At 35.6% G+C, this 22,844-nt stretch overlaps 2 long non-coding RNA genes across 3 annotated transcripts in view; one reads left to right on the forward strand and one right to left on the reverse strand.

Moving 5' to 3' along the window:
- LOC137650154 (uncharacterized) overlaps positions 1–22,844 on the forward strand; it is a 370,336-nt gene that overhangs the window by 13,279 nt on the left and 334,213 nt on the right. The gene's annotated exons all lie outside the window — the stretch shown is intronic.
- Positions 214–22,844, reverse strand: part of LOC137650152 (uncharacterized) — a 407,979-nt gene continuing 385,348 nt past the window's right edge. For both annotated transcript variants that reach the window (XR_011045931.1, XR_011045930.1), the window contains 4 exons: positions 19,983–20,132; positions 12,260–12,386; positions 10,477–10,566; positions 214–4,423 (listed from right to left, as the gene is read on the reverse strand). This is a non-coding gene — a long non-coding RNA (uncharacterized lncRNA). The remainder of the gene's footprint in view (positions 4,424–10,476; positions 10,567–12,259; positions 12,387–19,982; positions 20,133–22,844) is intronic.

Raw genomic sequence — 22,844 nt, forward strand, 5'->3', positions numbered from 1 at the left:
TAGTAATGTATAAATAGAAGATACAGTAGCAATGTATAAAATAGAAGACAGTAATAATGTATGAATTGAAGATACAGTAGTAATGTAAAAACAGAAGATACAGTAATAATGTATAAAATAGAAGATCCAGTAGTAATGTATAAATATAAAATACAATAATAATACATATACAAAAGATAATATATAAATAAAAGATACAGTAGTAATATATAAAAACATTACCTTTAGCAATTTACACAAGTTAAAATATTAATCAAATTTTAAATGCAACTTTACTCTATACATAGAGTACAATTGCCGTATAACGACCACTTGCCTGCCTATTTTTCTTGAATTTAAACCATCTACGAATGACAACTGAAAATACAAATTAAAACAATAATATTCACACTTTTCATCATGATTTTAAGCAATGTCAGCATGATTTGGTTTCCACCACAAGGGAAATATGAGTTTTAAATCACTAGTATTTCAAGCATCAGTGTTTTTTAGAAGTTACCTAATAGTGAAATACTTCAAACCAGCAAGATATAAGCTCATCCCCTCAATTTCGTATGCTTTATTCAAATCTTCCTTCAAACAACTTGAAAATTTTGTGCAGTCGTCAAAGTTTATGATTATTGTCCACCTAGGGAAACATTCTGGAAGCTACCCTCTCCAATAAGATGAAATTTATTTCATCAAAATCTCTTCAATTTAAACAAACTATTTGATCACAGAAATTTCTCTAAAATTTAATCAAAGACTGCCTTCTCTAGACTGCCTTTCTAGAAAGAATCTATAAATTATACCCTTTAGTCTCATTAAAAACTCTTCTTACGTCAATCACTATTACTTTCGTTATAAAAGAACAAATTAAAGTTATTCATAAATAGACATTCCTTGAAACTTGTCCCTGAACTTTTCATCTTAAAATCCTGTCCAGGTAACTTCTGCATTTGCTTTCCGATATTCCATATGAAATCTCATTTAAATATTAACCTTAATTACCCTAAAAGATATTAACATTCAATACATCTATATCTTAACTATTCTAATTTAAACTAATCAATTTCTGTACTTTACCTTTTTCATACTTCATTGTCACCATGACTTTTCTCTTATCTATTCCCTTCAACATCCCTTAATCCCTTTCTAATAGGTTTTCAATTTTATAGCTACATCTTTCCTTCAACCCTTCAATCAATATGTTCTTTGAGATTCTAGAACTAATAGGAGTTATTACATAAATATTCTTTCCTAGACCTTAAATCAAACAACTTTTCTAAATAATCTAAAAATCCGATAATAGTTCCTAACATTTTTTACCTATCTATCCTTTTACCTTATTACTCTACCATTAATTTATAAATCAGCCCTAGCTTCAAACCTTTTGAAAACTAAAGTCGTTGACAATTTATTCCCAGATACCTGAACTAAATCTTGAATCTTCCTTATGTTCTTAAGTCTTTCCATCAAGTCACTTGACCTACATTAGGCAACCAGTGATGTAAAACAGATCCCATGGCTACGGTCATTACATGTAATATCGAAAACATTGCTTAAAATCAGTTATTTTTGTGTAAAACAGTGTAGTCATTCTAAGGCTTACTATACAAAACTATCAACTCTAAAATCGTCAAGTTTAGGATAATTTCTCAGCTATTTTGAACAAGGATCTTACATGTGACTGTAGTATTGTTCCACTAAGGATGTTTTTTGAAAATTGAATTGAATTCGTATTAAAAGTAACTTCTAAGAAGAAAGTAAGTTGAGAAAGATGGATAAAAATTACGTCTTAACTTCAATGAAATTAAAACACTATTTTTTTCTTCAACAGAACTGGAACTTACTATGAACCTGAATTGCATGAGAGAGAGAGAGAGAGAGAGAGAGAGAGAGAGAGAGAGAGAGAGAGAGAGAGAGAGAGAGAGAGATTGATTGATTTAATACGCAATTTCTATGTGGTAATATCAGTAATTCAACAGATCTCAATCAGATACCATTCTGTATACAGGATTTCAAAATGGCTTTGATAATTTAACTTCAATTCTCACTGGTTTATGGCATTGCATAAATATCAAAACTTATCAAAATAGGAAACAATCAATATTAACGTTAATTACGGACTGATAAAGGTTTTAAACTATAAGACTGTAAATGAAAAACACTAAAGACAGATATTCAAGCAGAAACTTAGTCAATTTCTTTATGACTCAGATAGATGGATTTGAAAAGTTTCTCTTTAGGAATTATTTGAATAAAGATAGCTATGGGATCAATGCTTGTACCACAGTACAGGGATAGATGGTATAAGGTAAAACTAAGAAAGATTTTAGCCAGTAATGATTTGAATAATGGTAGTTATGGGATCAATGCTTGTACTGCAGTACAGGGATAGATGATATAAGGTAAAACTAAGTTAGATATTAGCCAGTAATGATTTAAATAAAGGTAGTTATGGGATCAATGCTTGTACCACAGTACAGGGATAGATGGTATAAGGTAAAACTAAGAAAGATTATAGCCAGAAATGATTTAAATAAAGGTAGTTATGGGATCATTGCATGTACTACAGTACAGGGATAGAAGGTATAAGGTAAAACTAAGTAAGATTTTCGCCAGTAATGATTTAAATAGAGGTATTTATAGGATTAATGCTTGTACCACAGTACAGGGATAGATAGTATAAGGTAAAATTTTGAATGTTCTAACAACAACAATGATAAGAATAGGGAAGTGGGGAATATGGGGAAAGGAAGAGTACCCCTGAATACAATCCAGTTAATAGCTCAAAGGCAGGTACTCGGGATGGGAAAGATTAAGGAAATAGGGAGAAAGAGAAGTACAGGAGAAGAATAAAAGTGAGGGGCAGACCCTCTTGCGATATTAGGGAATTGGTATTATTATTAGATTATAGTTATAGTCAAATGTTCTAAAATGTGGAAACCAACTTCGAGATCACGAACTCTGCAGACATTAGTTAGGCCAGCTTAAAGTTATGAAATAGAATTAATATAAGTAATATTACAGAAATAAGCTAATTTCAAACTGAAAGATCTATTTAAACGTTAAAATAAACTATAAACAAAGTCTATATGGAATGAGTTACGAAAGCAGAAGAATAGTTAAAGAAATGGTTTAAAGTTACAGTTCCAAGAATTTTAAACGATGCATATAATAGGTTTTAGAAGTTAGAGAGTGAAACACAAAGTTAATAACCCAGCAGTCACACGTACTGATAACTTGTTAAAATAGTTTTATAAATTCACAGATAATATTACTCATTGACAAAAGTCTAGAACAGGAATGTCATACTTAAATCCTTTCGAGGGCTATGCTCTTGAATATGGTCTCTAGGACCATCAAAGATTTGGTAATTATTTATTGACAAAACTGAAAAATTAAGTTTTTTCGTAGGTCGTCCTAGTTTGCCCAAAATACATTTTGGTTCATCTTAACAGTTTACTGTAGTTATAATTCTTCTGTTATAACAATTATACAGTTGAATAATCTAGTCATCTCGAGGACCACATTTGGCCTGCAGGTCATAAGTTTGACATTTCTGGTCTAGAGAAAACTCTTAGACTTTAAATCGATAAAAAAATATGAGGGAATAATTTTAATGATATTTATATATTTTCTCTGATATGGAAGTCCTTATGACATTTTTAAAGAATACCTTTAGTGATCAAATTCATTTACATGACTGCAAGGTTTTAGATTATTTCATACCTCTCTGCTTTGTTAATTATAAACCTTATTATACAAAACAATTACTGTAGCTTATATCAATTTTGTTCCTTGTAGGTTTAAACAAACTTAAAACCTAAAACTATTTCCTTGCTCTAAGGCTAATTTAACTTAAGAGACTTCGTAGGAATATTCAGATGTTCTCAAATTATCAAGAAGCTCAAAATATCAAAACTTTAAATTCTTTCATAGCTTAAAACACAAAATATTTCAAATGTTCATGCTATAAAAACAAATTTTGAAAATGTTGACCATATGAAGTACTAAGATCAGACTGAATAATGATTAAATTAAAGAAATTAATCACATTTTAAGACTAAAATATGACTGGTTGAAAGTAAATTATCAGAATGGAAATTAGACTCTTGTATGAAAAGTTTAAAGCTTGAACTATATGAATAGATTTGCTCAAGAACAAGGAATGTTTGGTATATAAGACTTATTAAAATGAAGTCAAAGCTTCTGAATGAATCATTCTTTACAGAAGCATTAGCTAAAACAATCTTCTTTGAAGACCGGACAGATCGCCACCTTCAGGGGACCTCTCCAAGACCTCACTGCCATTTTATGGTTAAAATGAATTATTCCTCCTTGGGAGGTCTCGGCTTGTTGACAGCAGCAGTTGCAGAGGGTCCAGTAACATTAAATTTCCCTTCAAGAATTCCTCTCTTCTTCCTGGGGTACTTTAATCCTGTGGAAAAAAAATTAAATATTAGTTTCACATATGGATGGATATTTTACTACACAATAAAAGTTTCTGGACACTAATACAGCTAGAGATCTATAGAATAAACTGGCCACTTATTACAATAAAATAAAGTAAATCACTAATACAGTTAGAGATCTATAGAATAAACTGGCCACTTATTACAATAAAATAAAATAAATCACTAATACAGCTAGAGATCTATAGAATAAACTGGCCAATTATTCCAATAAAATAAATCACTAATACAGCTAGAGATCTATAGAATAAACTAGCCACTTATTACAATAAAATAAAATAAATCACTAATACAGCTAGAGATCTACAGAATAAACTAGCCACTTATTACAATAAAATAAAATAAATCACTAATACAGCTAGAGATCTATAGAATAAACTAGCCACTTATTACAATAAAATAAAATAAATCACTAATACAGCTAGAGATCTATAGAATAAACTGGCCACTTATTCCAATAAAATAAAATAAATCACTAATACAGCTGGAGATCTATAGAATAAACTGGCCACTTATTCCAATAAAATAAAATAAATCACTAATACAGCTGGAGATCTATAGAATAAACTAGCCACTTATTACAATAAAATAAAACAAATCACTAATACAGCTGGAGATCTATAGAATAAACTGGCCACTTATTCCAATAAAATAAAGTAAATCACTAATACAGTTAGAGATCTATAGAATAAACTGGCCACTTATTACAATAAAATAAAATAAATCACTAATACAGCTAGAGATCTATAGAATAAACTGGCCAATTATTCCAATAAAATAAATCACTAATACAGCTAGAGATCTATAGAATAAACTAGCCACTTATTACAATAAAATAAAATAAATCACTAATACAGCTAGAGATCTACAGAATAAACTAGCCACTTATTACAATAAAATAAAATAAATCACTAATACAGCTAGAGATCTATAGAATAAACTAGCCACTTATTACAATAAAATAAAATAAATCACTAATACAGCTAGAGATCTATAGAATAAACTGGCCACTTATTCCAATAAAATAAAATAAATCACTAATACAGCTGGAGATCTATAGAATAAACTGGCCACTTATTCCAATAAAATAAAATAAATCACTAATACAGCTGGATATCTATAAAATAAACTGGTCACTTATGCCAATAAAATAAAATAAATCATTAATACAGCTAGAGATCTATAGAATAAACTGGCCACTTATTCCAATAAAATATAATAAATCACTGATACAGCTGGAGATCTATAGAATAAACTGGCCACTTATTCCAATAAAATGAAATAAATCACTAATATAGCTGGAGATCTATAGAATAAACTGGCCACTTATTCCAATAAAATGAAATAAATCACTAATATAGCTGGAGATCTATAGAATAAACTGGCCACTTATTACAATAAAATAAAATAAATCACTAATACAGCTAGAGATCTATAGAATAAACTGGCCACTTATTCCAATAAAATAAAATAAATCACTAATACAGCTAGAGATCTATAGAATAAACTGGCCACTTATTCCAATAAAATAAAATAAATCACTAATACAGCTGGAGATCTATAGAATAAACTGGCCACTTATTCCAATAAAATAAAATAAATCACTAATACAGCTGGATATCTATAAAATAAACTGGTCACTTATGCCAATAAAATAAAATAAATCATTAATACAGCTAGAGATCTATAGAATAAACTGGCCACTTATTCCAATAAAATATAATAAATCACTGATACAGCTGGAGATCTATAGAATAAACTGGCCACTTATTCCAATAAAATGAAATAAATCACTAATATAGCTGGAGATCTATAGAATAAACTGGCCACTTATTCCAATAAAATGAAATAAATCACTAATATAGCTGGAGATCTATAGAATAAACTGGCCACTTATTCCAATAAAATAAAATAAATCACTAATACAGCTAGAGATCTATAGAATAAACTGGCCACTTATTCCAATAAAATAAAATAAGATAAAATAATCATTTGTAATAAGCACTTAAGAAATACCAAAGAAAGACTTAAATCCTGTTTCAAATTTTCCATCTAACCACTGAATTAATCTAGTGACTTTTACAACAAAACTCTTTAAATCTACATACTGATCCCTTACACATTTACTGCCCAAATGCACTGAATTGTATGGTTAAACTATGGATTAGAACCCCTTGCCTAACTGGAATATCAATACTTTTGCCAATGTATCTTACAGTACATCAAACCATACACCTGTTCTAATATAAACTAAGGGATAGTTATAATCTAAATCCATTTAACATGATTGTGGAGGCCAGGTGGTAGCGACCTTTCCTGGTGATTGCCAGATTGAGGTTCGAGTCCCGCTCAAACTCATTAGTTCCTTTGATAGTTGCAATTTCACCATCCTTGTAAGCTAAATATGGGGGCTTTGGGGGAGCCTATAGGTCTATCTACTGAGTCATCAGCAGCCATTGCCCGGTCTTCCTTGGTCCTAGGATGGGTAGAGAGGGGGTTTGGGCGCTGATCATATATCATATGGTCAGTCTCTAGGGCATTGTCTTGCTTGATAGGGCAATGCCATTGTCCCTTGCCTCGGCCATTCATGAGTGGCCTTTAAACCTTTAAACATATAGCTACTCAATGTTAACATTTATATTTATCCAATGAATAATCGACCATAGTTAGGAGTGTAGCTAAAGTGTCACACTTTAAATAAATGGTTTTAACATAAACCACTGAACCTTTGCTAATGTATCCTACATCAAATAATAAACCTGTTCTAATATAAACCAAGGGACAGCTATAATCTAAATCCATTTAACATATAGCTACTCAATCCAATGAATAATCGACCATAGTTAGGAGTCGAGCTAAAGTGTCACACTTTAAATAAATGGTTTTAACATAAACCACTGAATATAAATACTGTTTTATTGGCTAACCCAGGCAGCATCAAAATATTCAACCTATCATGCCATAACGCCTAGACATTGTTAACCCTTTCACCCCCAGGCTCTTTGGAAATTTCCAACCCTTAACCCCCAAGGGGTTATTTTTTTCCCAGCACATTTTGCAGTATATTTTTTTTAAATTGCTCTAAAAGCCTTAATTTTTGTCATAGAGAGGTCAGGTTGGTCTCATTCTCTTGGAAAATGCCTGAAATTTCTCAAAAAATTATCAAAAATATGAAAAAAATAAATTTTTATAGCATTTTTTTGCAAGGACTTACCGGTACGTCCATGGGGGTAAAGGGATGGCTTTTGTGAAACGTACCAGTACGTCCTTTGGGGGTAAAAGGGTTAATCTACTAACAACAAACCTTCCTATATATCAACAACAATCCCGTAACAACATGAGATGTCTCTACAGTTACGTAAACTTCTGGGTAATTTACACACATTCAAATTATCATATTATTATTATTATTATTATTAAATGCTAAGCTACAACCCTAGTTGGAAAAGCAGGATGCTATAAGCCCAGGGGCCCCAACAGGGAAAATAGCCCAGTGAGGAAAGAAAATAAGGAAATAAGAAAAAATAAAATATTTTAGGAATAGTAATAATATTAAAATAAATATTTCCTATTTAAACTATAAAAACTTTAACAGAACAAGAGGAAGAGAAACTAGATAGAAAAGTGTGCCCAAGTGTACCCTCAACCAAGAGAACTCTAACCCAAGGCAGTGTAAGACCATGGTACAGAGGCTATGGCACTACCCAAGACTAGAGAACAATGGTTTGATTTTGGAGTGTCCTTCTCCTAGAAGAGCTGCTTACCATAGCTAAAGTCTCTCTTCTACCCTTACCAAGAGGAAAGTAGCCACTGAACAATTACAGTGCAGTAGTTAACCCCTTGGGTGAAGAAGAATTGTCTAGTAATCTCAGTGTTGTCAGGTGTATGAGGACAGAGAAGAATCTGTAAAGGATAGGCCAGACTGTCTGGCCAATCAAAGGACCCCATAACTCTCTAGTGGTAGTATCTCAATGGGCGGCTGGTGCCCAGGCCAACCTACTACCTATGTGTATATTTGGTCAGTGTCTAGGACACAGTTCTGCTATCTAGGGGAATATCGCTCTCTTGCCTCTGCCATTCATGAGTGGCCATTGAAACTTTTATGGTCTTTTCATGCCAGTTTATACCAGCAAATTTTCTTAGCTCGTCATGTCAGCAGCCTCGCTTGCTTCTGGGTATTCAGGGCATCATACTCTTATCAGTTAAGTACAAATCTCGAGAATAGAAATCTAAATGCATTTTTAAAAACGCCGGAATTAAGGATGTAAGCAAATAAAAAAAAAAAAAACTCCAGGCAACAGTTTTACAAATTGGAGTGATAAAACTTTTTTAAAAACTTTATAATTGGGTGATTTACACACATTCAAATGCTTAGTTATAATCAATGAATGTTCATGAGAATTCAAATCTGATGTATAAGTGACGGTAAGATAACCCTCTTCAGTCTAAGAAATAAGAAATATAAGAGATGTGATCAGTGCTCAGATAAAATGGCACGCAAGATCTTGAAATGAAGGAATAACTAAGACAAACTTTATACAAATTAATATTAAAGAAGACTAAAAGTCTAGTGAAGGTTACTATTTACGCAGTAATTAACCCTTTAACCCCCAGGCTATTTGGAAATTTCCAACCCTTAACCCCCAGGGGGTTATTTTTTTCCCAGCACATTTTGCAGTATATTTTTTTTAAATTGCTCTAACAGCCTTAATTTTTGTCATAGAAAGGTCAGGTTGGTCTCATTCTCTTGGAAAATGCCTGAATTTTTTCAAAAAATTATCAAAAATATGAAAAAAATAATTTTTATAGCATTTTTTTGCAAGGACGTACCGGTACGTCCATGGGGGGTAAAGGGATGGCTTTTGTGAAACGTACCAGTACGTCCTTTGGGGGTAAAAGGGTTAAAATAAAGCAGTTTAACTCGGATCAGTATCAAAGCAGATATTAAATTCACTGTGGCACCCTAGCAGTACCAACTGAACTCGGTTGAGTCCCTTGTTAGGCTGGGAGGAACGTAGAGAGTAAAAGGTCCCCTTTTTTGTTTTTGTTTCATTGTTGATGCCGGCTACCCTCCAAAATTGGGGTAAGTGCCTTGGTATATGTATGTATCATCACAATCTACCATTTGCAATATATTAATTGAACATTCAATAATGATAAGAAAATATCTACTTATTCTAAGAAAAAATAATTATTGAAGATAATAGATATTTTTGGTCACCTTAACCCTTTTACCCCCAAAGGACGTACTGGTACATTTCACAAAAGCCATCCCTTTACCCCCATGGACGTACCGGTACGTCCTCGCAAAAAATGCTATAAAATTTTTTTTTTTCATATTTTTTTTATTTTTTTTGAGAAAATTCAGGCATTATCCAAGAGAATGAGACCAACCTGACCTCTCTATGACAAAAATCAAGGCTGTTAGAGCAATTTAAAAAAAATATTCTGCAAAATGTGCTGGGAAAAAAATAACCCCCTGGGGGTTAAGGGTTGGAAACTTCCAAATAGCCTGGGGGTAAAAGGGTTAACCAGGTATATAGATTTACGCTATTATTCTATCTGTTGGACATTATATAGATGCATCAATCTCCTTCCAAATCCACACCAGAACTACAGTGGTTCACTGGCAAGCCAAATCCTACCTCGCCCTGATGATCACACAAACACTTTGGATTCATGAATTACATATCTGATTTGTTCTCAGTTGTCAATTGCAATAGAAATTTACTACTATCTTTGTTCCCATCTTGCATATTACTCACGATTGAACTTTACATTACTCCGTTATCTTTAGAAGTACAATTGTCAATTGCAATAGAAATTTACTACTGGCTTTGTTCCCATCTTGCATATTCCTCATGATTAAACTTTACATTACTCCATTATCTTTAGAAGTACAATTGTCAATTGCATTAGAAATTTACGACTAGCTTTGTTCCCATCTTACATACTTTCACGATTAAACTTTACATTACTCCATTATTTTTAGAAGTAAAAAGTATCCCGTTACTCTTACCTCAAATAAAGTCACGAACTAAATGGTTCGAGTTTGATCTCCAATGATGCAGTTAGAAGCTCGTCCTTGGCATCCAAATTAGAACAGCACCTGTAAGATTTAAATTCAATCACCTACATGCAAAATTGCAGACACCGAAGATTGATACATCTTACAATCAATGCAAACAAATATCAAGCATTATCGTTTGAGCTATCTTGGAAAATCCCTTACATAATTCCTCCTATCTCATGTAGCCTACAATCTCCACATATCAGCTATCGTAGACTTAGTTTAACTTTATAGGTGTAATGTGTATAACATTAGTTGTGGAATGATCTTCCTAGTCGGGTAGTTGAATCAGTAGAACTTCAAAAGTTCAAAGTTGGAGCAAATGCTTTTTTGTTGACCAGGCGGACATGAGTCTTTTTATAGTTTATATACGACATTTGATTTTGACGTTGTTAATAGTTTATATATGACATATCTGTTTTGACATTACTTTTTTTTAGAATGATTTATTGTTAATTTGTTCTCTTCATTTATTCATTTCCTTATTTCCTTTCCTCACGGGGCTATTTTTCCCTATTGGGGCCCCTGGGCTTACAGCATCTAGCTTTTCCAACTAGGGTTGTAGCTTGGATAGTAATAATAATAACAATAATAATTAGATTTTACCTTGCTACTTCTTACTCATATTCATGACGTTAATATCTAAATTTACTATGTTTATCTTACTTCTCAATTCTGTTTACGAATTCAATAAATTAAGCAGTGTTCAACTAACAGACCAAATAGATACTAATTCTCACATCTAAAACAAAAAAAGTTTAGCTCTTCTATCACCAGCACGTCGTGCCTAGATATCTGTCGGTTCACAATCATGGTTCACAAGCTGTCCACTCTAAAATCATTATCATTATCAATATAAATAGCTAAGCTTCAATCCTACTTGGAAAAGCAAGATGCTATAAGCCCAAGGGCTCCAATAAGGAAAAAGAGCCCAGTGAGGACAGGAATAAGGAAATAAATAAACGATATAAATAGTAATGAACCTTTAGAATAAAATATATTAAAAGCATTAACATTGAAACATACTTCATATATATAAACTATAAAAAAGACTTATGTCAGCCTGTTCAACATAAAAATATTTGCTGCAAGTTTGAACTTTTTAAGTTCTACTGATTCATTCCACTACTTGGTCACAGCTGGAATAAAACTTCTAGAGTACTGTGCAGTATTGAGCCTCATGATGGAGAAGGCCTGACTATTAGAATTAACTGCCTGCCTAGTATTACGAACAGGATGGAACTGTCCAAGAAGATCTGAATGTAAAGGATGGTCAGAATTATGAAAAATCTTATGCAACATGCAAAAGGAACTAATTGAACGACGGTGCCAAAGATTAATATCTAGACCAGGACTAATAACTTTAATAGACCATAAGTTTCTGTTCAACAAATTAAAATGAGCTCAGCACAGGTGTGTGTGTGGGGGGGGGGTAGCAAGCTCCCCTCCCTACCCCCCGCTAACTAGCGGTGGGGTAGTAAACCCTCGTTAAAATTCTAATGGCTCGTCATTTAAGCTACGGCGAAAGTAATGAGCCATATTAAATAGCATGGTTTGTATTTCAGTTACGGCACAAATCTTATTCATTATGCTATTTGTAAGACGGACATAGTCCGAGTAAAAAAATCCATGATATTTTGAGTACATATTGGTACACGTACCCTAACTGTATAACTGAATTAATAATTCTAAAATATCCTCTATTCCAATCACCAAATTCATCAGTACTTACAATACTCATCTTTTCTTATGTCTGTTTACACATTTCGTCATATCCATCTTCTACTGTATGTTCCACAGGGAATACTTGACCACTCGAACGATCCAAAAGGAAGATTAGCAGCTTCAAGGCAGCAACCCTGTGAAAGTAGAAAATTCCAATTTAGTGATTAGGTTACACTAAAGGGTGTGAACAGGGGCCATTCTGTACATATTTGTTACTATGTATGTAATTAGGCCGCCATACAGTGAATATAATGTTGGCACAATAAGATATAATGATGACTAATGAGTATTATAAAAAAACTAAAAGCAAATTAGTGCTATGGGTTGTGACAGCGAGTGCATTCACAGAATGATTCAAAATACCCGACTTGCAATGCCAAGATGGTTCTTAAATGAGGCATGTATTCAAGAGTAAAAAAAAAACTCCTATAAACTATAAAATATTGCCATTGTTTTACATGTTTCACAAAAACAAAAGTAGAAACTGATATTTTCAAATGTTAGTAAGGCTAGTGGTGCACTTATCGCCCTCCCCAAGAGAGATTAGTTCACCAAATGTTCAGCTTGGCTTCACAAGGCATCAGAAGAGTTGGAAGACCCAGGCTACATGGCTGAGGACTATGAAGCGCAAAGTAGGAGATGATGAATTGAGTAGTATTGAATTAAAAGCTCAAGATAGAGACGTTTGGCGAGATCTAACCGAGGCCCTTTGCGTCAATGGGCGTAGGAGGAGATGATGATGATGATGAGTGAGGCCAGTGCAGTTGGATTGGGATTTACTTCAAATACAGACCCAAAAATACAGTATTACACTAGGGAGACACACTCCAGTCTAGTTAACATTTCTTTCCCAATCACACATCTAAAATTTCCCAAAATTTAAAACAACGCATAAAAAGATGTCATCATACAGCAGCAACAAATGCTTTGCCACTTGAAGACTCAAAACAGAGGAAACACAAGATGGAGGACATGTTATTAGTAATGAATATCAAGGAAACATAACAGAATTTAGCATCTTTATGAAAAAGAAATAAAATGCAATAGGACAATTATACGAGACCCCATCTGGTGCCGTCATGCAACCTACAGGAAATGCCTGCATGCTGTACAACATATCTTAACCCTTTTACCCCCAGGCTCTTTGGAAATTTCCAACCCTTAACCCCCAAGGGGTTATTTTTTTCCCAGCACATTTTGCAGTATATTTTTTTTTAAATTGCTCTAACAGCCTTAATTTTTGTCATAGAGAGGTGAGGTTGGTCTCATTCTCTTGGAAAATGCCTGAATTTTTTTCAGAAATATTATCAAAAATATGAAAAATAAAATTTTTATAGCATTTTTTTGCAAGGATGTACCAGTACGTCCACGGGGGTAAAGGGATGGGTTTTGTGAAACGTACCAGTACGTCCTTTGGGGGTAAAAGTGTCAAGACAATTACTTCTTGATGCAAAAAGGAAGGGATTTAAAACTACTAAAAAAGCAACACCAAGACCAGACAACTGAACCCAAGGATACCAAATTATACCAAAGGAAATTCCAAAAAATTAGAACAAATAAGCTGTTTACCTGAAAGAGTTCTGGACATATAAACACTATCATAAACTACAAATAGGGAGGCCACTAGGCATTGACAAGAAACATTGGACAGGAAGATGAAAGAAAAGAGCCAAGCAAGGAAGTTAAGTAGATGGCTTCAAAAGTGAATGCAGCTTGGTCCTGATGGGATGCACTTGGAAAATTCCTGCCTCACGGGATCATAAATTAAGTACTGTATCACCCATTTAAATCAATTCCATATAAAAAGTTTCGATTGCACATCCCTTTTCTTCAAGTATTATATACAAAAACACATTCCATTTTATACCGTTTTACACCTTATGTGGGTTTCTATAGTACAACAATGAAGTACTGTATTTTACATGGAAGCTTATTATAATTATTACTAGCCAAGCTACAACCATAGTTTGAAAAGCAGAATGCTACAAGCATAAGAGCTCTAACTAGGAAAGTAGCCCAGTGAGGAAAGGAAGTAAGGGAATGGGAACAGCATATTAACTGAAAAAACGGGTAGAAGTAATGACTAAAAAAAAATTGGTAGGTAAACTGGTTTTCATAAAATGAAGGTAGGTTGTATGGAACAAGTCACAGCGCTGGTCTCATCTCTTAGAATAAGTTAACGACATGTAATAAGGTATTATGGCTATACCTTCAAAACAACCATCTAAGGAGGTTAAATTTTCCTCCTACAACAGAAAACAAACTAAAATCACAAATTTTAAGTAATTTGTATTTTTCTTATCATACTTACCTAGAACTACCTTCTTAGGAGTTACTGGTAACTCTAGCTAACCGACCAGCTTTTTGTTTAGTTTACCCTCTTTCCGTTTTCTAAGGGGTCAACCTCAGGCGGTGTGATATGTGCCCTGAGGCGACCCGGGGTCGGGAAGCGTGCTAGCTCAGGTCGGCGACTCCTCAGTAAGTTTCTGGTCGCGACGTGATCATCATCTCGCCGCGCTCTCTCTTACCTTGTGCGATTTTTCAAGTAGGTAGAGAGTAGATATTAATGAACAGTTCCAAGTGGGATTATCAGAGATTTTATCGAATGATTTAATGAGCTCGAAGACAAAGATCAACAAAATCCTCCTCGCATATTAGTACCGGCAAAGTCGCCACCAAAACTGACGCTTATGCTTCCATGAACAGTTTGCTTTGATGCAGCAGATGCAAAACTTTAAAGAGATAAAAACAATACAACGAACAAGAAATGCATCCATTTCTCGTCCAATACCGGACATAGGCCTCAAGACATCAATTCACGTCTGGCGATCGGCCAGTTTTCATCACAACGCTGGCCAGTGCAGATCGGTACTGGGAGATTTTCGTCTGAACGCTCACAGCAAACCAACCTACTATGGCAGGCCCTGACTAATACAGCCTTGCTGATCGTGGCAACACGCAAACCCTTTCACCACGTTAAGGTATCTCCACTCACAAAGGGATAAAACCAAAATATATTATTACTATTAATTGCTAAGCTACAACCCTAGTTGGAAAAGCAAGATACTATAAGCCCAGGGGCCCCAACAAGGAAAATAGCCCAGTAAGGAAAGGAAACTATGAAAAATTAAATATTTTAAAAACAGTAACATTGAAATAAATATTTCCTATATAAACTAAAAATACTTTAACAACACAGGACGAAGAGAGATAAGACAGAATAGTGTGCCTGAGTGTAACCCCAAGCAAGAGAACTCTAACCCAAGACAGTGGAAGACCATGGTACAGAAGCTATGGCACTACCCAAGACTAGAGAACAATAGTTTGAATTTCGAGTGTCCTACTAGAAGAGCTGCTTACCAAAGCTAAAAGTCTCTCTTCTACCCTTACCAAGAGGAAAGTAACCACTGGACAATTGCAGTGCAGTAGCTAACCCTTTGGGTGAAGAAGAATTGTTTGGTAATCTCAAGTGTTGTCAGGTGTATGAGGATAGAGGAGAATCTGAAAAGAATAGGCCAGACTATTCGGTGTATGTGTAGGCAAAGGGAAAGAACCGTAACCAGAGAAAAGGATCCATTGTAGTACTGTCTGGCCAGTCAAAGGACCCCATAACTCTCTAGCGGTAGTATCTCAACGGGTGGCTGGTGGTGCCATTACAGCTAGTATATTTATTAGTTTGGATATACGACAGAACAATACCATACTATAGCACTAGAGTATTATTACTAGCTAAGCTACAAGCCTGGTTGAAAAAGCAGGAAGCGATAAGTCCACGGGCTCCAACAAGGAAAAATAGCCCAATAAGTAAAGTAAATATGGAAATAAACTATATGAGAAGTAATGAACAATGAATATAAAATAAATCATCAGCCTTTTGAAGTAGGGAATCGATATAGCACTAACTGGAAAAGGATTCAACCAATCCTAAAAAAAAAAAAAGGGACCGCTTGGCCAGGGCTCCAGCTTCCCGTTGAGATAATACCGCTGGTGTTATTGGGTCTTTTGAATGGCCAGACAGTACTACATTGGATCCCTTTCTCTGATTACGGCTCATTTTTCCCTTGCTTATGATAAATTTACTATTTTTTTCCATATTTACCTGCTGCTGCCTCCGATGCCTTGATGACCGCGGAGGTAGCAGCAGTAGGGGATTCAGCATTATGAAGCTTCATCTGTGGTGGATAATGTGGGAGGGTGGGCTGTGTCACCCTAGCAGTACCAGCTGAACTCGGTTGAGTCCCTTGTTAGGCTGGAGGAACGTAGAGAGTAGAGGTCCCCTTTTTGTTTTGTTTCATTTGTTGATGTCGGCTAACACCCAAAATTGGGGGAAGTGCCTTGGTATATGTATGTACAGTATGTATGTACCTTCTTTATCTGATGTCAGCTTGTCAAGACAAAAGCAATTCCATCACTAGATACATATGAACCAATACAGACAAGAGAGCGTGCCCACCACCAATATAGATCAAACATAATGAATCCAATCAGATGACCACTTCTCCGACAATCACCTTCACTAACAACAACACGTGACCTGACGTCACTGTGACATCATGTTAACCCTTTTACCCCCAGGCTATTTGGAAATTTCCAACCCTTAACCCCCAGCACATTTTGGATTATATATTTTTTAAATTGCTCTAACAGCCTTAATTTTTGTCATAGAGAGGTCAGGTTGGTCTCATTCTCTTGGAAAATGCCTGAATTTTCTCAAAAAATTATCAAAAATATGAAGAAAAACAAATTTTTAAAGCATTTTTTGCAAGGACGTACCGGTACGTTCATGGGGGTAAAGGGATGGTTTTTGTGAAACGTACCAGTACGTCCTTTGGGGGTAAAAGGGTTAACTACTAGTTTCTTCACTAATCCCTGTTTCTTCACTAATCCCAATATTGCCTATTTACTTATGCCTTACGTAATTCACTCACGTTATAAGATATTTCAGGAATTGTATGCAAAGATGTCCAATTAAGCTGTCCAACCACGGACCTATACTGTTAGTTCCTTCTGACTTGGTATTCTGTTACCAGTATATTGTCTAGCTTCTGGTTCCTTCACAGAGTTGACATTTTTCCATTAATTGATATTTGTCCTCCTTTCATTCTGCTCTTCCATTACTCTTATGTCCTTGAAACTTTTACTTTCTTGTTCACCCACTTTAAATTTCTCTCTTAGCCTTCCAATTGTCTTTTCCATGAACCTTCAACTGGTGGTTTCAAATATACTTTCCTCTGTATTCGATCACCCTGCAAATATGCTGTTTTCACATCTAACGTATAACAATTCATTTTATCTTTTTTTGTAGGAGCATCTTTTTCCCAGTTCGGCATTTCTTCTTCTAAGTGTTTAGCAACCAACCTGGCCTTACATATCTTTTCACCCCTTTTAAACTTCTCAGTGAATATCCACCTTCTGGATATAGCTTTTTGCACAGTACCCTCCACTTCATATACATTGTTTTCTCTGCAACTCTGTAATTCCTTTTCCTTAGCCTCTAACACCTGCTTATTCTCAAAACCTAACAAAACCTCTCCTTCCTACCCAATTTTTTCAATATTCCTGTAATCTGTCAGGATTATCACTCTTTGCCACCAGTAGAAGAATCCTGTACATTGTATGCACCTCTCGAGTATTTACTAGATCTTTTACCAGCCAAACTTAAAACTGACCTTTCTTCTATCTGAAGGGTGTCCTTAATTACTGCTCTAACCCTGTTCCATTTTCTCAACTTAGGTCATTCTTCTGTCAAGTCTTCCTCCACTTTTTCATCATCTCTCTCTATTCTCTACCCTCTTATTCCCGATAATCACTTCTGTCTCATGTATGTTACATCGTTCATATGGTTGTCCCTATTTCCATTACCCTCTGACAATCCTTCTTTTTCTGTTACTTTACCCGAGCTCTTGTAATGTGTATCCTAAACATCTCTCTCAATGAACTACCATGTTTTACTATGACTGTCTAACCTGACACTCCTACTACCTCAGCAGGCCCTCTCCATTCTCTTTCATCCTCTCTATTATAAAACTCTTCATCTCCAACAACTACCTCCACAAGTTTATGTTCTCTTACGTTTCTATTTAACCCTTTTACCCCCAGGCTCTTTGGAAATTTCCAACCCTTAATCCCCAGGGGGTTATTTTTTTCCCAGCACATTTTGCATTATATTTTTTTTTAAATTGCTCTAACAGCCTTAATTTTTGTTGTAGAGAGGTCAGGTTGGTCTCAATCTCTTGGAAAATGCCTGAATTTTCTTAAAAAATTATCAAAAATATATAAAGAAAAAAAAATTATAGCATTTTTTTTGCAAGGGCGTACCAGTACGTCCATGGGGGTAAAGGGATGGGTTTTGTGAAACGTACCAGTACGTCCTTTGGGGGTAAAAGGGTTAAAGCAATTCTTAGTTTGCTGCAAGACTCATTTTTGATGAAAGCCTGTCTAGCCTTGTGTACTGCATTTAATGTACCCCTTACTACCACTTCTCCTGCACTTATCTCTAAACTAGCTGGATTTGAAGTCTCTTCCCCTACTAAGTTTGGTACCCCTTACTACCCCTTCTCCTGCACTTATCTCTAAACTAGCTGAATTTGAAGTCTCTTCCCCTACTAAGTTTGGTACCCCTTACTACCCCTTCTCCTGCACTTATCTCTAAACTAGCTGGATTTGAAGTCTCTTCCCCTACTAAGTTTGGTACCCCTTACTACCCCTTCTCCTGCACTTATCTCTAAACTAGCTGGATTTTAAGTCTCTTCCCCTACTAAGTTTGGCACCCCTTACTACCCCTTCTCCTGCACTTATCTCTAAACTAGCTGGATTTGAAGTCTCTTCCCCTACTAAGTTTGGTACCCCTTACTACCCCTTCTCCTGCACTTATCTCTCAACTAGCTGGATTTGAAGTTTCTTTCCCTACTAAGTTTGGTACCCCTTACTACCCCTTCTCCTGCACTTATCTCTCAACTAGCTGGATTTGAAGTCTCTTCCCCTACTAAGTTTGGTACCCCTTACTACCCCTTCTCCTGCACTTATCTCTAAACTAGCTGGATTTGAAGTCTCTTCCCCTACTAAGTTTGGTACCCCTTACTACCCCTTCACCTGCACTTATCTCTAAACTAGCTGGATTTGAAGTCTCTTCCCCTACTAAGTTTGGTACCCCTTACTACCCCTTCTCCTGCACTTGTCTCTAAACTAGCTGGATTTGAAGTCTCTTCCCCTACTAAGTTTGGCAGGGCAGGATTTCTACCACAAAAACTAACTGATTAGGCAAAAGTCCTACATTATTTACTAAACAGTTTCTTGCCCATACCACCCACCTCAAAGCTATTGGCCAACTCACATCTTCCTCGGACTTCTTTTTAGGATCCCAACTGTTTTCTCGAACAATCCATTGCTCCATGGCAATTCTGCTGTTGCTGCCAACAATTTTAGATTCCACATTTGTCATTCTTCTCATTTTATCATTCTGGAACTCTTTCACCATTATCAGAAAGTACTTTACATGGTGCTCCAAAAATGTGACCCACCCATCAATAAAGGTTCTTATGATAGTTTTTGGCCTTTTGTCATCAATCCAGTATTATCATTATTACTTGCTAAGCTACAACCTTAGTTGGAAAAGCAAAATGCTATAATCCCAGGGGCTCCAACAGGGAAAATAGCTCAGTAAGGAAAGGAAACAGGGGAAAATAAAATATTTCAAAAGAGTAACATTGAAATACAATATTGTGACTCACATTCTAACCTCATTTAGAGTATAGGAAGATGGTACGACGAAGTCAGGATTGAGGAATGCCAGAAAACTGACTGGGGGATGAAGCCATCGTGTTGGTCTTGATTACGACACGAACATCCGGCCCGATTGTGTGATGATAGTCGGTGCCTCCCTAAAGAATGAAAAGTATATAAGTAAAACTTTAATGCATAAATCAAAACTAATAGATGAAGTACAATTTACAATACTGTATATTGTATTGTAATTAACATACTAGCTGTTTATACAGGAAAAATATTTATTACTGAATGATAATGAGATCACAAAGAACAAAATACTGTTATGAGTAACCATATCAAAGTGGACAAATTATAGCCATGATGTCTCTACCAGATATATATGTCAAAATATAGTAAAAGAAAAACTTTGTGGATGTCACAGGTGGTTTTAAATTCATGTCAAAATTTATTCCCACAATTCTTTAAAACACAATAATTGTCACAAGGATTTTAACGTTTTTTTGTGTTATGGTTATATTTTACTCTTGATACATACAAAAACACAAAATTCTAAATTATTCAGATAACTTCAGTGTACCATATGTCCTCTGACTCCAAGGTTGAAAATATTATGCATTCTACACATTTAATATCACAAATTCTAAAATTAATTAGTATTTTTCCTAGCTATACAAAACCAAGTCCTTTAGTATTGGGTATGATTTCGGCGAAAGCTGGAAACGCCTGTTGCAGAAATTAACCCTTTTACCCCCAGGCTATTTGGAAATTTCCAACCCTTAACCCCCAGGGGGTTATTTTTTTCCCAGCACATTTTGCATTATGTTTTTTTTCAAATTGCTCTAACAGCCTTAATTTTTGTCATAGAGAGGTCAGGTTGGTCTCATTCTCTTGGAAAATGCCTGAATTTTCTCAAAAAATTATCAAAAATATGAAAAAAAAAATTTTTATAGCATTTTTTTGCAAGGACGTACCGGTACGTCCATGGGGGCAAAGGGATGGCTTTTGTAAAACGTACCAGTACGTCCTTTGGGGGTAAAAGGGTTAACAAGGTGCTGGCAGTAGCGCTAATGGTAGTTGCCTGTAGGAGGCAGGGGGAGCATTATATCCTGCCTCATCCTCCCCTGTTTTTGGGAGGTCTTCGGCAAAAGGTCTGGACCACCTCTACTGGTCCTTTGTAGGTTCGAGGGCCAATACAGCGTTGTCTCACTCTCTCCTGCAACTGCATCGGTTCTGCAGCCGTAGCCGTAAGATGGGGCTGCTAAAAGGTAGCGGGTCTCCTGTAGGAGGAGACCCAACTTGCCTTATCCTACTCCTCCACTTTAGTGGAATACTTCTCCAGAATACTGGGTTTTCCTGGATGCAACTTGTCTCGCGACTTTGACAATACCTGCGTACCTGCATTTTAGTATCCAGTTTCTCCTCAGGTAGGCCCACTGGTGCACTAAAAACTCCACTGCTTTCAGCCCCTAAAGAACTAACTCATATAGAGCCTTTTAGGATCAATTAGATCCCCAGATATCACAAATGGCTTCCATCCCAGCGAAAGATGACTACTCTTCCTTAGGCTCGTTCAAAGTCGGCTCCAAGGGCATTACTCGACAGGCTCCTGCGATTCAGTGCCCTAAGGAGGCAAGCCTCGGTTGCTTTTCAGCCACTGATTGAGGTGGGGCCGTTGTACCACAAGTCGAAAAAGCGTCTCTCTTGGAGACATACACGTGGCTTTCCTATCCCTCACCTTTTTGCCTCTAAAATGAAGGGGTGGAGATGTGGATTAGCAATTACCGATCTTGGTGCCTCTTCCAAGAGGTTCGGGGTCGTTGTAAACATCGTGAAGACTGTGCAATGAGTGCATTTGGTACTGTAAGCCAGTAATTTTAGCCTTCTAGAAGTGTTAAAAACAACATAGAAGTAATATTCCAGCTGTTACCAAGTTGTGGAATGATCTTCCTAATCGGGTGGTTGAATCAGTAGAACTTCAAAAGTTCAAAGTTGGAGCAAATGCTTTTGTGTTGACCAGGCGGACATGAGTCTTTTTATAGTTTATTTATGACATATTTGTTTTTGATATTGTTAATAGTTTATATATGACATGTCTGTTTTGACGTTGTTACTTATTTTAGAAGGATTTATTGTTAATTTGTTCTCTTCATTTATTTATTTCCTTATTTCCTTTCCTCACTGGGCTATTTTTCCCTGTTGGAGCCCCTGGGCTTATAGCATCTTGCTTCTCCAACTAGGGTTGTAGCTTGGATAGTAATAGTAGTAATAATAATAATAATAATAATAATAATAATAATATAAAATTAAGATGAAATATTTTAAGAAAACTAAAAACATTAAAACAATATTAATAATTCAACAGAATTATGTAGGTATTAGAAGAATGGGATTACAAGGATTACTGGACACCCCCTTATGTGCCACTCTGTCTGGCGTAATCTGCTTATCTGAGCGATAAACTTTTTTAATGGGAGTGTGTGTGTACTTTCCCCTGGACCTTGGTGCTTTCAGTGGGGATAATAGCATCTGTGCCCTTGCCCTAGAGCATGTAGGGTGAGCTGTGTCCCTCATACACTTAAAACTGTCCTCCCCTAACTGCTAAGTGAAGATATGAAGTTCTGATGGGTGCCTCTTGCTTGCACATCCAGGATCTTTCAATGGTGTGAGGAAAGGGACCGGATGTGCGCATGATGGAGAAGTGCGTCTATACTCTTCTGGGAGGCTTATCATCAATACGTCGTTTTCTCCTAGGGGTTAACTACTGCACTATAATTGTTCAGTGGCTACTTTCCTCTTGGTTAGGGTAGAAGAGACTCTTTAGCTATGGTAAGCAGCTCTTCTAGGAGAAGGACACTCCAAAATCA

Source organism: Palaemon carinicauda, chromosome 11 (assembly GCF_036898095.1).
Source record: "Palaemon carinicauda isolate YSFRI2023 chromosome 11, ASM3689809v2, whole genome shotgun sequence".
NCBI lineage: Eukaryota > Metazoa > Arthropoda > Malacostraca > Decapoda > Palaemonidae > Palaemon > Palaemon carinicauda.